Here is a 14116-nt window from a genome sequence, read left to right as displayed (position 1 = left end):
CACATTATTTAAGCACCTAGAGATGTTGGATATTGATTTAATCACCCTGTTGAAGGAAAACCTTCCTGCAATTCAGGACATTTAAAACTTGTAGTTTATTTGACGGTTTAAAAAGGTTTCTGAAGTTTGTGATTTCCATTTAGAAATTTCAGACTTGATTTTCCCTAATGAAAAATGTATCAACCCCTACAACAATGCCCATTGATTATAATCTACATTTCCTGTTGCTGCAGGATTCTTTTCCTGCCGTAGCAAAATGGCTCAAATTAAGATCCTACATATTTATGGATTGCGATATGCTAATATCATCCACTTCCGTTCCGAATTGATCTTAAAAATAACGGTAGGTTCTATTTTGAGCGGAACATCCCTTTAAGAGATTAGTGACACTGGTTCTACATCTGCTTTACACAACACAGTGGTAGAAAACCCACACACCATGTCATCAGCACGCTATCAGTGTCTCTGTGTCAGGTTTCCCACGAGTCGCCCTGCATGTGTGGGTTATGGGGTGGGATTAGCTCTGTCAGATCTGTGCTGCGATAGGCCTGTCACGTTGGCCCCCATAATTGTATCTTCAGCAGGGGAGATCTGCCATGTATTACCATAAGCCCAAAGAGGATAGAGATGTTTCCCTCCTTTAATGCTGGATGGAGGGATGGAGCAGTGGCCCAGCACAGGGTTGTTGTCCCTGTGTGGATTATACCAATTGAGGGTCTTGTTGGACTTGGAGGGGTCCTATGGTCCCATCCCTATATCTAGGTACCTCTGGATGGTGTGTGTGTGTGGGGGGGGGATATGTGATGTGGACATGGTCCCAGGCAGCTGTGGGAGGATTACCCTTGACGGACACACACACACACCATTTTTAATAAGGTCTCTGGGCCAGACTCACAAAGAGGGAGTGGGGCCAGTATTATGGAGATGAGGGTGTGTGAGGGTCAGGTCACTACTGGGGCGGGGTGAGGCGCCTGGCCATTGTCTCCCTGGCTTTTCTTGTTCCCCCATTACCAACCACTCCATTGACCAGAAGGGGACCCCAAAGGTTAAGTCCCCCACCCTACCCCACCACCCTAGGTCACAACAGCCCCTTCTTTCTCCCTAAAAGGTCATAGGTCCCTCCCTAAAACCCCTTTCTCTAGTCCAACTCTCCCACACACCTTCTGTTCTGCTCCTTCACTGAGTTGTTGTTTAGACTGGATACTATATGTTGCCAGATTTGATTACAATACAAAGGACCCCAACACACTGGGCCTAGGGCCTATTTTAAGTTAGGCCTTAACTTTCTAAATCATATGAAATGCTTTATCTTAGTTTCTTTATATGAAGTCTTCGTATGAGTTGTTAGGCCTATTCATGTGTTTGTGTGTTACAAACTTGGGGGGACATTTTTAAGAGGCAGATGATTTTTTTGGTATTGTTCTAAAAGGAGCCGAAATTAACTTGACTTTGATTTGATCATCACATTTTAGGGTTGAGGAGAGTTGTTCCTATCTGTAATTCCAATGTGGTGTACGTGTTAGGCAAATTATAAATGGGCCTAATCAAACTACCCTTGGTCTCTTCAACTCATTTGATATCACCAGATTTGGTCTCGATATTTATCGATTGACTTGAAAAAAGGTAGCAAAAAATAGCCTCTTCTTTTGAAGTTGGAGTTGGAAGATGAACTCTACGTCAGCAATGGATGGAAGGGGAAGCGATCAAATGATTTTGTAGGCCTATAACTGAGAGGGAAAGGTTGTATCGAAAACGTTTGCATATTATCACATAGGCCTACCTTAGCTCCAAAATAAGGAGCACACACGTGTGTATTCAATGTTCTCTGAAAAGGAACATATTACATTTTATCCTGAAAAGAGCAACATTGTTGTAACAGGATTAACCATACATGAATAGATAATGTTTTATATCTACGTGTAATAGCATCTTATTTTAAATCAAGAGAGAAAATACTTTGTCTAAGGAAATGTAGAGCCGACATAAAGAAAATGCATATGCTTACACACGGCTATTTAAACAGCATAACCAGATGTTGTTCAATGAGACAAGCTAAACAATGAACAAAACATTATTTCGATTCGACATTATGCCGTTTCCATGAATTATAGGCCAACTGTTACGTCCTAATTTATTAAACACATAGACAGAAGAATGAACCGCTGAACCATTGTAGGCCATCAATAGGTCCCCAGTCCCCCACTCCATCAAAGTTGTAGTGCAAAAACAACAAACCCATATAACCGCATACATATTATAATAAAATGCATACTTACTCAAACAGATATAGGCCGCCAAACATGTGAGCAGCATCCTTGGCTGATTCATTTTTTAATTTAAAAAAAACAAGTATTTTGGTCTTGCTAAAATGTCTTCTGACCCCCAACATAAAAATATATATATTCCAATTGCTGAGATGTATCTTCTTTCAACGCATTTGCTGAGATATCCTCTTTGGAGAGGTTGCAATAAATTGGATTCACTTTAATTAAAACATTTATACTGTTCTTTAAAATCCCTTGGCCAGCATATTGGCAGGAGCTGGCTACTGGTCACGTCCAAAGCTACTTTCAGAATAGTATTTTGTCTATTCAGGAACCACGGAAGGGACAGCGGACATTAGGTATGTAGCGTTATTGTTGTCCCCGCTGACACCTACGGTCAGTGAATGGACATTGATACAACAGCTTTCGCCGGCGCTGGCAGGTTGGTCCCCACTGAACCAATCACAGACCGCGGGGCGTTCGAGGGGAGGGGCGTTTTGCATGATTGATATTCATTTGAATGGAGGCCTGGCCACTTCTCCGCTCCGCTCCGCTCTGCTCCGCTGCTCTGTCTTGATGTCACATAACAGAATCACCACCGACAGCTGTGGCCAACCTGTAGAGCAGTGAGGTGTCATGCGCTGTTTTCCTCAGCATATATTGGTGGCACAGGTCTTTTGACAACATTTTCAGCCTGCAGATATACATTTAATGATGTGGTTATAATGCATAATACGACTTAGAATATGACTATGTTGTAATATTTAATAAGGTGAAGCTCATAGGTTTATTTTCATTTGTGAAAAACAATATAAGCAGGATGCATATTTATTGAGCCCTTTCACATAATCCCTTTAATGTTGTGCATTGCCATCAAAAACCATAAGCCATATGACCTCAACCAAGTCCTCCTCTCAGCAGATCCTGTGACATAATAGTCATTACAGACCCTTATCCTGACATATGTCCTATGGCAAGAAATCTCATGACTGTGTGTTATGTAATGAAAGGCGAGATGAACACAGTGCAGTCTAATATACTGAACAAAAATATAAACGCAACATGTAAAGTGTTGGTCCCATGTTTCATGAGCTGAAATAAAACATCCTAGAAATGTTCCATATGTATGAAAGCTTATTTCTCTCAAATTTTGTGCACCAATTTTTTTTACATCCCTGTTAGTGAACACTTCTCCTTTGCCAAGATAATCCATCCACCTGACAGGTGTGCCATAACAAGAAGCTGATCATTACACAGTTGCACCTTGTGCTGGGGACAATAAAAAGCCATTCTAAATTGTGCAGTTTTGTCGCAAAGCATAATATCACAGATGACTCACATTTTGAGGGAGCGTGCAATTGGTATGCTGACTGTTGCCATAGAATTGAATATTAATTCAATTTCTCTACTATAAGCCTCCTGCAACATACATTTTGAGAATTTGGCAGTATGTCCAACCGGCCTCACAACAGCAGACCACATGTAACCATGCCAGCCCAGGACCTCCACATCCGGCTTCTTCACCTGGTTACCCATGGACATCAACCACCCGAGCCACGGCCTGTTCACACCGCTATCATCCAGAAGGTGAGGTCAGTGCAGGTGTATCAAAGCTGGGACAGAGAGACTGAAAAACAGCTTCTATCTCAAGGCCATCAGACTGTTAAATAGACATTTCTAGCTGGGTACCCTGCCCGGGAACTTAGTCACTGTCACTAGCCGGCTACCAGCAGGTTACTCAACCCTGCACCTTAGATGCTGCTGCCCTATGTACATAGACATGGAATCACTGGTCACTTTAATAATGTTTACATAGTGTTTTACTCATTTCATACCTATATATACTGTATTCTAGTCAATGCCACTCCAACATTGCTCGTCCTAATATTTATATATTTCTTAATTCCATTCTTTTAATGTCAGAGTCGTGTGTATAGGTGGCAGGGAAGTCAGGCGCAGGAGAGTCAAACGGAGTGTAAAATGGAGTCTTTTAATGAATGTCCACGTAACATGCTCCATAACACTAATAAGAATAGAATATAAACAAACATGGGTACGAGGACCTGTCGCGCACCTATACAATAAACACAACACTGACAATAAACAATCTCTGACAAAGACATGAGGGGAAACAGAGGGTTAAATACACAACAGGTAATGAAGGGGATTGAAAACAGGTGTGTGGGAAGACAAGACAAAAAATGAAAAATGGATCAATGATGGCTAGAAGACCGGTGACGTCGACCACCGAGCACCGCCCGAACAAGGAGAGGCAACGACTTCGGCAGAAGTCGTGACATTTAATTTTAGATTTGTGTGTATTGTTGTGAAATGTTAGATATTACTGCACTGTTGGAGCTAGGAACACAAGCTTTCCGCCACCCCCACAATAACATATGCTAAATATATGTATGCAACCAATAAAATGTGATTTGATTTGATTTAAAGATCACAGCGCTCTAATCCGTGCTCGCATTCAGGCGGCAGGCCCCACGCGCATTTCACACTATCACTTTCACAAGCTGTTGACTCCATTCTACACAGGCAAATAGAAAGAGAAAGGGGGAAGGAAAAGGGGAGTGTAGGTGAGCAAGAAGAGAAAGAAGGAGCATTGAGGGAAGGAAGAGAGAAGAAGGGAGCCCAGGCCACCATAAAAGCCCAGGAGGGGAGAGAGGCACACAACTGTAAAAGGGGAAGCAAAGAGCAAAGAGATGACAGGATAAAGGAGGTTGAATGAGAGAAGAGAGAGACGACAGGGTAAAGGAGCTTGAATGAGAGAAGAGAGAGACGACAGGGTAAAGGAGGTTGAATGAGAGAAGAGAGAGACGACAGGGTAAAGGAGGTTGAATGAGAGAAGAGAGAGATGACAGGGTAAAGGAGGTTGAATGAGAGAAGAGAGAGACGACAGGGTAAAGGAGCTTGAATGAGAGAAGAGAGAGACGACAGGGTAAAGGAGGTTGAATGAGAGAAGAGAGAGATGACAGGGTAAAGGAGGTTGAATGAGAGAAGAGAGAGATTACAGGGTAAAGGAGGTTGAATGAGAGAAGAGAGACGACAGGGTAAAGGAGGTTGAATGAGAGAAGAGAGAGACGACAGGGTAAAGGAGGTTGAATGAGAGAAGAGAGACGACAGGGTAAAGGAGGTTGAATGAGAGAAGAGAGAGACGACAGGGTAAAGGAGGTTGAATGAGAGAAGAGAGAGATTACAGGGTAAAGGAGGTTGAATGAGAGAAGAGAGACGACAGGGTAAAGGAGGTTGAATGAGAGAAGAGAGAGACGACAGGGTAAAGGAGGTTGAATGAGAGAAGAGAGAGACGACAGTGTAAAGGAGGTTGAATGAGAGAAGAGAGAGATGACAGGGTAAAGGAAGTTGAATGAGAGAAGAGAGACGACAGGGTAAAGGAGGTTGAATGAGAGAAGAGAGAGACGACAGGGTAAAGGAGGTTGAATGAGAGAAGAGAGAGACGACAGTGTAAAGGAGGTTGAATGAGAGAAGAGAGACGACAGGATAAAGGAGGTTGAATGAGAGAAGAGAGAGACGACAGGGTAAAGGAGGTTGAATGAGAGAAGAGAGAGACGACAGGGTAAAGGAGGTTGAATGAGAGAAGAGAGACGACAGGGTAAAGGAGGTTGAATGAGAGAAGAGAGAGACGACAGGGTAAAGGAGGTTGAATGAGAGAAGAGAGAGACGACAGTGTAAAGGAGGTTGAATGAGAGAAGAGAGAGATGACAGGGTAAAGGAGGTTGAATGAGAGAAGAGAGAGATGACAGGGTAAAGGAGGTTGAATGAGAGAAGAGAGAGATTACAGGGTAAAGGAGGTTGAATGAGAGAAGAGAGAGATTACAGGGTAAAGGAGGTTGAATGAGAGAAGAGAGACGACAGGGTAAAGGAGGTTGAATGAGAGAAGAGAGAGACGACAGGGTAAAGGAGGTTGAATGAGAGAAGAGAGACGACAGGGTAAAGGAGGTTGAATGAGAGAAGAGAGAGACGACAGGGTAAAGGAGGTTGAATGAGAGAAGAGAGAGACGACAGGGTAAAGGAGGTTGAATGAGAGAAGAGAGACGACAGGGTAAAGGAGGTTGAATGAGAGAAGAGAGAGACGACAGGTAAAGGAGGTTGAATGAGAGAAGAGAGAGACGACAGGAGGTTGAATGAGAGAAGAGAGAGATGACAGGGTAAAGGAGGTTGAATGAGAGAGAGAGACGACAGGGTAAAGGAGGTTGAATGAGAGAAGAGAGAGATGACAGGGTAAAGGAGGTTGAATGAGAGAAGAGAGACGACAGGGTAAAGGAGGTTGAATGAGAGAAGAGAGAGACGACAGGGTAAAGGAGGTTGAATGAGAGAAGAGAGAGAAAGGAGGTTGAATGAGAGAAGAGAGAGACGACAGGGTTGAATGAGGAGGTTGAATGAGAGAAGAGAGAGATAAAGGACAGGAGGTTGAATGAGAGAAGAGGTTGGGTAATGAGAATGAAGAGAGAGACGAGAGAAGAGAGAGATGTAAAAGGAGGTTGAATGAGAGAAGAGAGAGATGACAGGGTAAAGGAGGTTGAATGAGAGAAGAGAGAGATAAGGGTAAAGGAGGTTGAATGAGAGAAGAGAGAGACGACAGGGTAAAGGAGGTTGAATGAGAGAAGAGAGAGATGACAGGGTAAAGGAGGTGAATGAGAGAAGAGAGAGACGACAGGTAAAGGAGGTTGAATAAGAAGGAGGATTGAATGAGAGAAGAGAGAGATGACAGGGTAAAGGAGGTTGAATGAGAGAAGAGAGAGATTACAGGGTAAAGGAGGTTGAATGAGAGAAGAGAGAGACGACAGGGTAAAGGAGGTTGAATGAGAGAAGAGAGACGACAGGGTAAAGGAGGTTGAATGAGAGAAGAGAGAGATGACAGGGTAAAGGAGGTTGAATGAGAGAAGAGAGAGACGACAGGGTAAAGGAGGTTGAATGAGAGAAGAGAGAGACGACAGGGTAAAGGAGGTTGAATGAGAGAAGAGACAGGGTAAAGAGGTTGAATGAGAGAAGAGAGAGATGACGACAGGAGGTAAAGGAGGTTGAATGAGAGAAGAGAGAAAGGAGGTTGAATGAGGGTAAAGGAGGTTGAATGAGAGAAGAGAGAGACGACAGGGTAAAGGAGGTTGAATGAGAGAAGAGAGAGACGACAGGGTAAAGGAGGTTGAATGAAAGAGAGAGAGAGATGACAGGGTGGAGAGAAGAGAGAGACGACAGGGTAAAGGAGGTTGAATGAGAGAAGAGAGAGACGACAGGGTAAAGGAGGTTGAATGAGAGAAGAGAGAGACGACAGGGTAAAGGAGGTTGAATGAGAGAAGAGAGAGATGACAGGGTAAAGGAGGTTGAATGAGAGAAGAGAGAGATGACAGGGTAAAGGAGGTTGAATGAGAGAAGAGAGAGATGACAGGGTAAAGGAGGTTGAATGAGAGAAGAGAGAGATGACAGGGTAAAGGAAGTTGAATGAGAGAAGAGAGAGACGACAGGGTAAAGGAGGTTGAATGAGAGAAGAGAGACGACAGGGTAAAGGAGGTTGAATGAGAGAAGAGAGAGATGACAGGGTAAAGGAGGTTGAATGAGAGAAGAGAGAATAGTGAGAGAGGAGGGGAGAGAGGCAAGAGATTGGAAAAGAGGGGAAAGAGAAAGCCGTGAGGGACAGAGGAAGTGTAGGAGAGAGAGAAGAGAGAAGGAGCCTTGAGGGACAGAAGAGCGAAGGGTGAGAAGGAAGAGGAAATGGGAGAAGAAGGAACAGAGCAGAGTAGAGGGCGAGAAGAGGCTGCTCAGAGAGGAGTGAAAAAATGAAAAGTTTTCAACAAAGTTTTAAAGAGGTTGAAAAAAGTCACTGCATTTGTTTATTCATAAAACACACTCAATACAATATAACTCATACAATGATGAAAAGCATCTCATGTAAATACAAGCTAACACATCAGGTGAATTGTCAAGAGAGCTACAGTGCAAAGATTTGCAACCAATACATTCAAATTCAATGTCTTATATAAGCTAGCCTATATCTTGTACATGTGTATCCTACAGGTGGATTCAAGTGAGGGGCTACGACAATGGGCATGGAACCTTTCATTCACAGTAACTTTAAGCACAGACCATCACTGAGATAACTTTAGGGGAAGACAAGTTCAAGTTCAAGTCCACTATGTGGCACAAAAATATTCAACTCTACAATTGAATTCCATTGTAATAGCACATTGAATATATTGTAATAGCACGAGACACAGCTTTATGTAGCTGAGCTAAGATCTAACTGTAAACTCACTCCACAGCTAGCTTTAAATGCCAATGGAGCTATCCAATTGGATCTCTTTGTACAGCTCAATCGGTTCACATGTTGTCAAGTGGGCGTTCACATGTATTGACTGGTTCAAGCCCAGTCAGACGCAAGTTAAGGGAGGCAGCACTATATGCCGAGCTACTACGCTGCGGCCGGTTATATTTACACATTTGAAACCTACTGCTAAGTTATAGCCATCTAATATCCAAGAGTGTTGTCCCCTCATTAAGTCATTTAGATCACATGTATATATGGGGTGTAATCTTAGCACCCCCACGTTTCTGTATGGCACCTCTGGACACATTGAGAACACAGTGACAGACAAGAGTGACATGGACAACTCTAACCCTTTGCAGATCAATAGTCGCTCATCAACCGAGGGGGTGCAATGAAGACAGGCACGACCAGAGACGGCAACAAAACAATAAAGGGACGGTGACATTTCACTCGTGACATTTTAATGGAGAACGATTCAAAAATATGGGTATTGGACATGTGGCTAAGACCTCCTGGTGTTACCCTCAGTCATTGTTAGAGCTGGTCTTTTTTGCATGACTGACGAGTTGCCTTGTACCTCCTCCAACTACCACTTCTCTCGTGACACAGCCTAAGTAGTGTAAAGTACAGTGCAGACAGCTACAGTATACAGAGCAGTAAAAAAATGCCATTGAACATGATAATTAAGTTATTTCTGGTTGTAAATTTCTTTTTTGGTTCTAGAGACGTCAGATTGACTTACTTATTTACTTACTTAAACCTCTTGGCCCCCTTCGGAGCATAGGGCATCCACCATGGCTCTCCACATTGCTCTCTTCTGTACAAGGGCTTTTTCCTCTTGCCAGGAGATCCCCGCTTTACTTTTCTTTTTCCTTTGTGGGGTTTCCTTGTGAGTTTCATTGTGTTTTTCCTGAGTGTTTGTCCAATCCATCTCCATTTCCTTCTCCTGATCAGACTGCTTATGGCCTCTTGTTTTTCGTTTTCTTCCAGGTCATGGTTGGTTAATTTATCTTGCCACCATATCCTCAGTATGTAACGTAGGTAGTAGTTCATGAAGACTTATATTTTATTGATTAGGGGTTGTGTGGTTATCCAGGTTTCGCAGCTACAGAGGCGGAACGATTTTACATTTGTTTTGAAGATGATGATCTTGCTGTTTGTGTTTCAGCGACGTCAGATTACCAGTTCACAACCATCTAGAATAAATGTCATATTTTGGTAATTATCTTTTTTAGGGCCAGCCCTACCAATAAGTGACATAAACGGCTGCTTAGGGCCCCGAGGCCGGTAGGGGGGCCCCCAACTTAATTTTTTTTTTTAAATAACTCAGTCGGGGTCTCAACTAACTATTGAGAGATAGAATAGTAGAATACACAACCTCATGTCAGCATTTTTTAAATATTGCTAGGTAAGCTGTCTAGCCAGCTTGTAGTAATCATGGCCAAATTAATGATCGGCATGCAGGGCACTTGCCCAGTCCTCTAGGGGGCCCACATTGATTTAGTTAGTCACTCAGATATCATATGAAAATGGCATTTGTTTTGGCAAAATCTGTAGATTTGCAGGAAATTTGCAGAAAACTGTAAAACGTTCTCTCAACCCCATGGCAAAATGAGCTTGGTTTTAAAATGGTTACATTATCTCACCATCTAATGGAAAAATGTGTAGAATTGCAAAAAACATTCTTTAAAACTATAACATGTTGTACTCTTGGCAAAATTTGTAGAACTGCAGGAAATGTACTCTAAAATATATATTTCTTATTTTCGCCGCCAAGGGTTCACCCCTCAAATGGGTTGACAGCGAGGTGAGTGTGCCCTCCAACCAAATCTCGCTTAGCGCCCCAAAAAGGCTAGGGTTGGCCCTGATCTGGTCAGATAACAAGAATAAAACCAGTTAAATGTTTATACCGTTTTACAATCAGTATGCGACCTGACGTCATCTTGGTAGGACAATGGATCTTTCCTTTAACAATAAATCGTTTTGTATATGTTACATTACCAAGGTGTACGATCAAAACACATAGAGCCAGATTTACTAAGCATTTGCACCAAGTACAGAGGTCTGCTTAAACAGCAAGGGATTAAACATGTTAAAACATGAAATTGTGATGATTTAAAATGTAACTTACTGCTTCATCATTTCTTCTGTCTTCATTCTACCTTAACATGTTGACCTTTTGATTATGCAAACATTTGCACAAAATGTTGTGCAAACATTGATTAAGCAATTTCATCCACCATGATCTGACCAAGATAACTCTAATCACTAATAAACCCCATTAACCTCTCATACATCTGTCCTCCAGTAAGCATATCTGTCAATGGTGAAACAGTTAATTCACTCCTGAAAGAAATGAGAAGAAGAGGAAGCACTCCCTCTACTGGGTAAGCAACACTTCAAGCAGCAGTAATAGGCCCTCATCCTTTCATCTCACCAACAAACCAAATTGTCACTTGTAATCAGGGAATGCTACACAGTGGAAATGTTACTTGAGGGATTACTTGATAAATAAGGATAACTAACATAGCCATACTATACCACTTTTTTTTGTATAATGAGGTGAGATTCTCAGAGCTAATTATTAAAAACACAAGTTCATCAAAACCAGGAGCAAGGGAATAGTAGACAGTTGCAATGCAACAGTAGTCTATTTAATTTCCAGTTTCCAGATCCCCATGGAAGGGACAAACATGTTATAGAGTTCAGATTAGTAGGTCAGTCAATGAAAATCTCAGTTCAATCAATGATGCACCTACATTTTTTGAATCTTCTTTAGAAATATTTTGGCACATTTTGGAAACATTCTTGCTTGGCCACTTTATAAGAGGTTTTACAGGCAGGTTCTTAATATAGCTATTTGCACTCCATTACAAAAACTCTGAAGGTGATCTCCTTGTTGCTGCTACTTAATCTGAGTTTCATTAGAGCGACCAATAAGAGGTTCTCAAAGCTCAGACATCCACACCCTACTTCCACACTGCTCTTTAGATTGTTGAGAATCCATTAAAAGACTGCAGTAGTCATACCAGTGAAAACAGAAACTACAATCCTTTTGTTAAATAAACCTAAAAGAAAAACATATATTTCTGAGAGTTTCTTTTAGTTTGATGTTCTCGTCTTACATTAAAATGTTGGTAATTTAGCAGGCCAGACGCTCTTATCCAGAGAGACTTACAGTCAGTGTATTCAACTAGCCATGTTTCTGAAGATCAAATTACTGAGAACAATTGTATAGAAAAACATACACAAATTATAATTATAAAACACCCATCTAAAATAGTACTTCTGCTGAGCCTTGTCAGCTGTGGAGGAGGCTGTACTGTAGATTGGACAGAGTACCTGCCTTGTGATCAATCAGTGACTCAGCAGTAATGGTGCTGGAATGTACAGTACCAGTCAAAAGTTTGGATACACCTACTCATTCAAGTAGCCTCTTCAACCTCAGGAGGCTGAAGAAATTTGGCTTGTCACCTAAAACCCTCACAAACATTTACAAATGCACAATTGAGAGCATCCTGTCAGGCTGTATCACCGCCTGGTACGGCAACTGCAGCGCCGACAACTACAGGGCTCTCAAGAGGGTGGTGTGGTCTGCACAACACATCACTGGGGGCAAACTACCTGCCCTCCATGACAAGACCCGATGTCACAGGAAGGCCAAAAAGATCCTCAAGGACAACAACCATCCGAGCCACTGCCTGTTCACCCCGCAACCATCCAGAAGGCGAGGTCAGTACAGGTGTATCAAAGCTGGGACCGAGAGACTGAAAAACAGCTTCTATCTCAAGGCCATCAGACTGTTAAACAGCCATCACTAGCACAGAGAGGCTGTTGCCTACATACAGACTTGAAATCATTGGTCACTTTAATAATGCCACTTTAATTTTACATATCTGGCATTACTCATCTCATATGTTTTCTGTATTCTATACTATCTATTGCATCTTAGCCATGCCACGCTGACATTGCTCATCCATATATTTATATTTCTATATATATTCTTATTCCATTCCTTTACTTAGATTTGTGTGTATTAGATATTTGTTGTTGAATTGGTAGATATTAATTGTTAGATATTGCTGCACTGTCGGAACTAGAAGCACAAGCATTTCACTACATTTGCAATAACATCTGCTAACCATGTGTATGTGACAAATACAATTTGATTTGACTTGATTTGAAGATAAATGATAGATAATCAGTGCTCATCGGCCATTGGGCATAAACATTACACAAGTTGTAATTTGCAAATTCACGAATGAGTGGTTTGTAAGGAATCAGTGGCTAACCGCAGGCGTTGCAAAGCAATCACTATTTTACTTCCCCTGCCAGCTATTCGGTGGAGAGTGTATGTGGTCTAAATCTGTGTTTAAGGGTCTTTTCCAAGCTTCAAAGGATAAATATTCACATGCAACAGGGCAGAAAAGGTTGAATACATTGGCCATGCTGTCAATCAAGCATGACTTCCAAACGACCTCCAACTGGGAAAATACGCTTTGAACTGTCATCCAAATTGGAGTTCCAAGCCGGGAACTCTGGCCTCTTTCTAGAGCTCCGACCTGAAGATCACCGACGTCATGATTCAACTATATTTTTTTCTGAGTTCCAAGTTGTCTTGAAAGCACAATAAATCCAGAGAATAACAGACATTGATGACAAAGTTTCATGACAGAATTTGACCACAAGAAGGATCGGTGTGCCACATTCCTATTCAAGTAAGCACAGCACAGCACAACCATGTGAGTCCAAAAATGTATTGTATAATGCTGCATAAATTATGTGATATGCTAGAGAGAGATGTAGACTGTAGCTAAGAAAGTAATACTAAGTGTATGTTGTGTAGTAAGCTGTTAGTAACCCATGTGCCTCACCCTAATAATTTGATCCCTTTCCCCCTCATAACTCAGCCTACTGTTCTGAGTTGGTGGTGCACATTTAGCATATAGCCTGTTTTAGAGAAATGTCATCATTATAAACTGCTCAAAAAAATAAAGGTAACATTTAAACAACACAATGTAACTCCAAGTCAATCACACTTCTGTGAAATCAAACTGTCCACTTAGGAAGCAACACTGATTGACAATACTTTCACATGCTGTTGTGCAAATGGAATAGACAACAGGTGGAAATTATAGGCAATTAGCAAGACACCCCCAATAAAGGAGTGGTTCTGCAGGTGGTGACCACAGACCACTTCTCAGTTCCTATGCTTCCTGGCTGATGTTTTGGTCACTTTTGAATGATGGCGGTGCTTTCACTCTAGTGGTAGCATGAGACGGAGTCTACAACCCACACAAGTGGCTCAGGTAGTGCAGCTCATCCAGGATGGCGCATCAATGCGAGCTGTGGCAAGAAGGTTTGCTGCGCTACCTCCTTCTTTGTGCAACGGAGGAGCAGGAGGAGCACCGCCAGAGCAATGCAAAATTACCTCCAGCAGGCCACAAATGTGCATGTGTCTGCTCAAACAGTCAGAAACAGACTCCATGAGGGTGGTATGAGGGCCCGACATCCACAGATGGGGGTTGTGCTTACAGACCAACACCGTGCAGGACGTTTGGCA

The sequence above is a fragment of the Oncorhynchus keta genome, chromosome 19 (genome assembly GCF_023373465.1).
Source record: "Oncorhynchus keta strain PuntledgeMale-10-30-2019 chromosome 19, Oket_V2, whole genome shotgun sequence".
In the NCBI taxonomy this organism is placed as follows: domain Eukaryota; kingdom Metazoa; phylum Chordata; class Actinopteri; order Salmoniformes; family Salmonidae; genus Oncorhynchus; species Oncorhynchus keta.
This window is presented reverse-complemented; position numbering follows the sequence as displayed.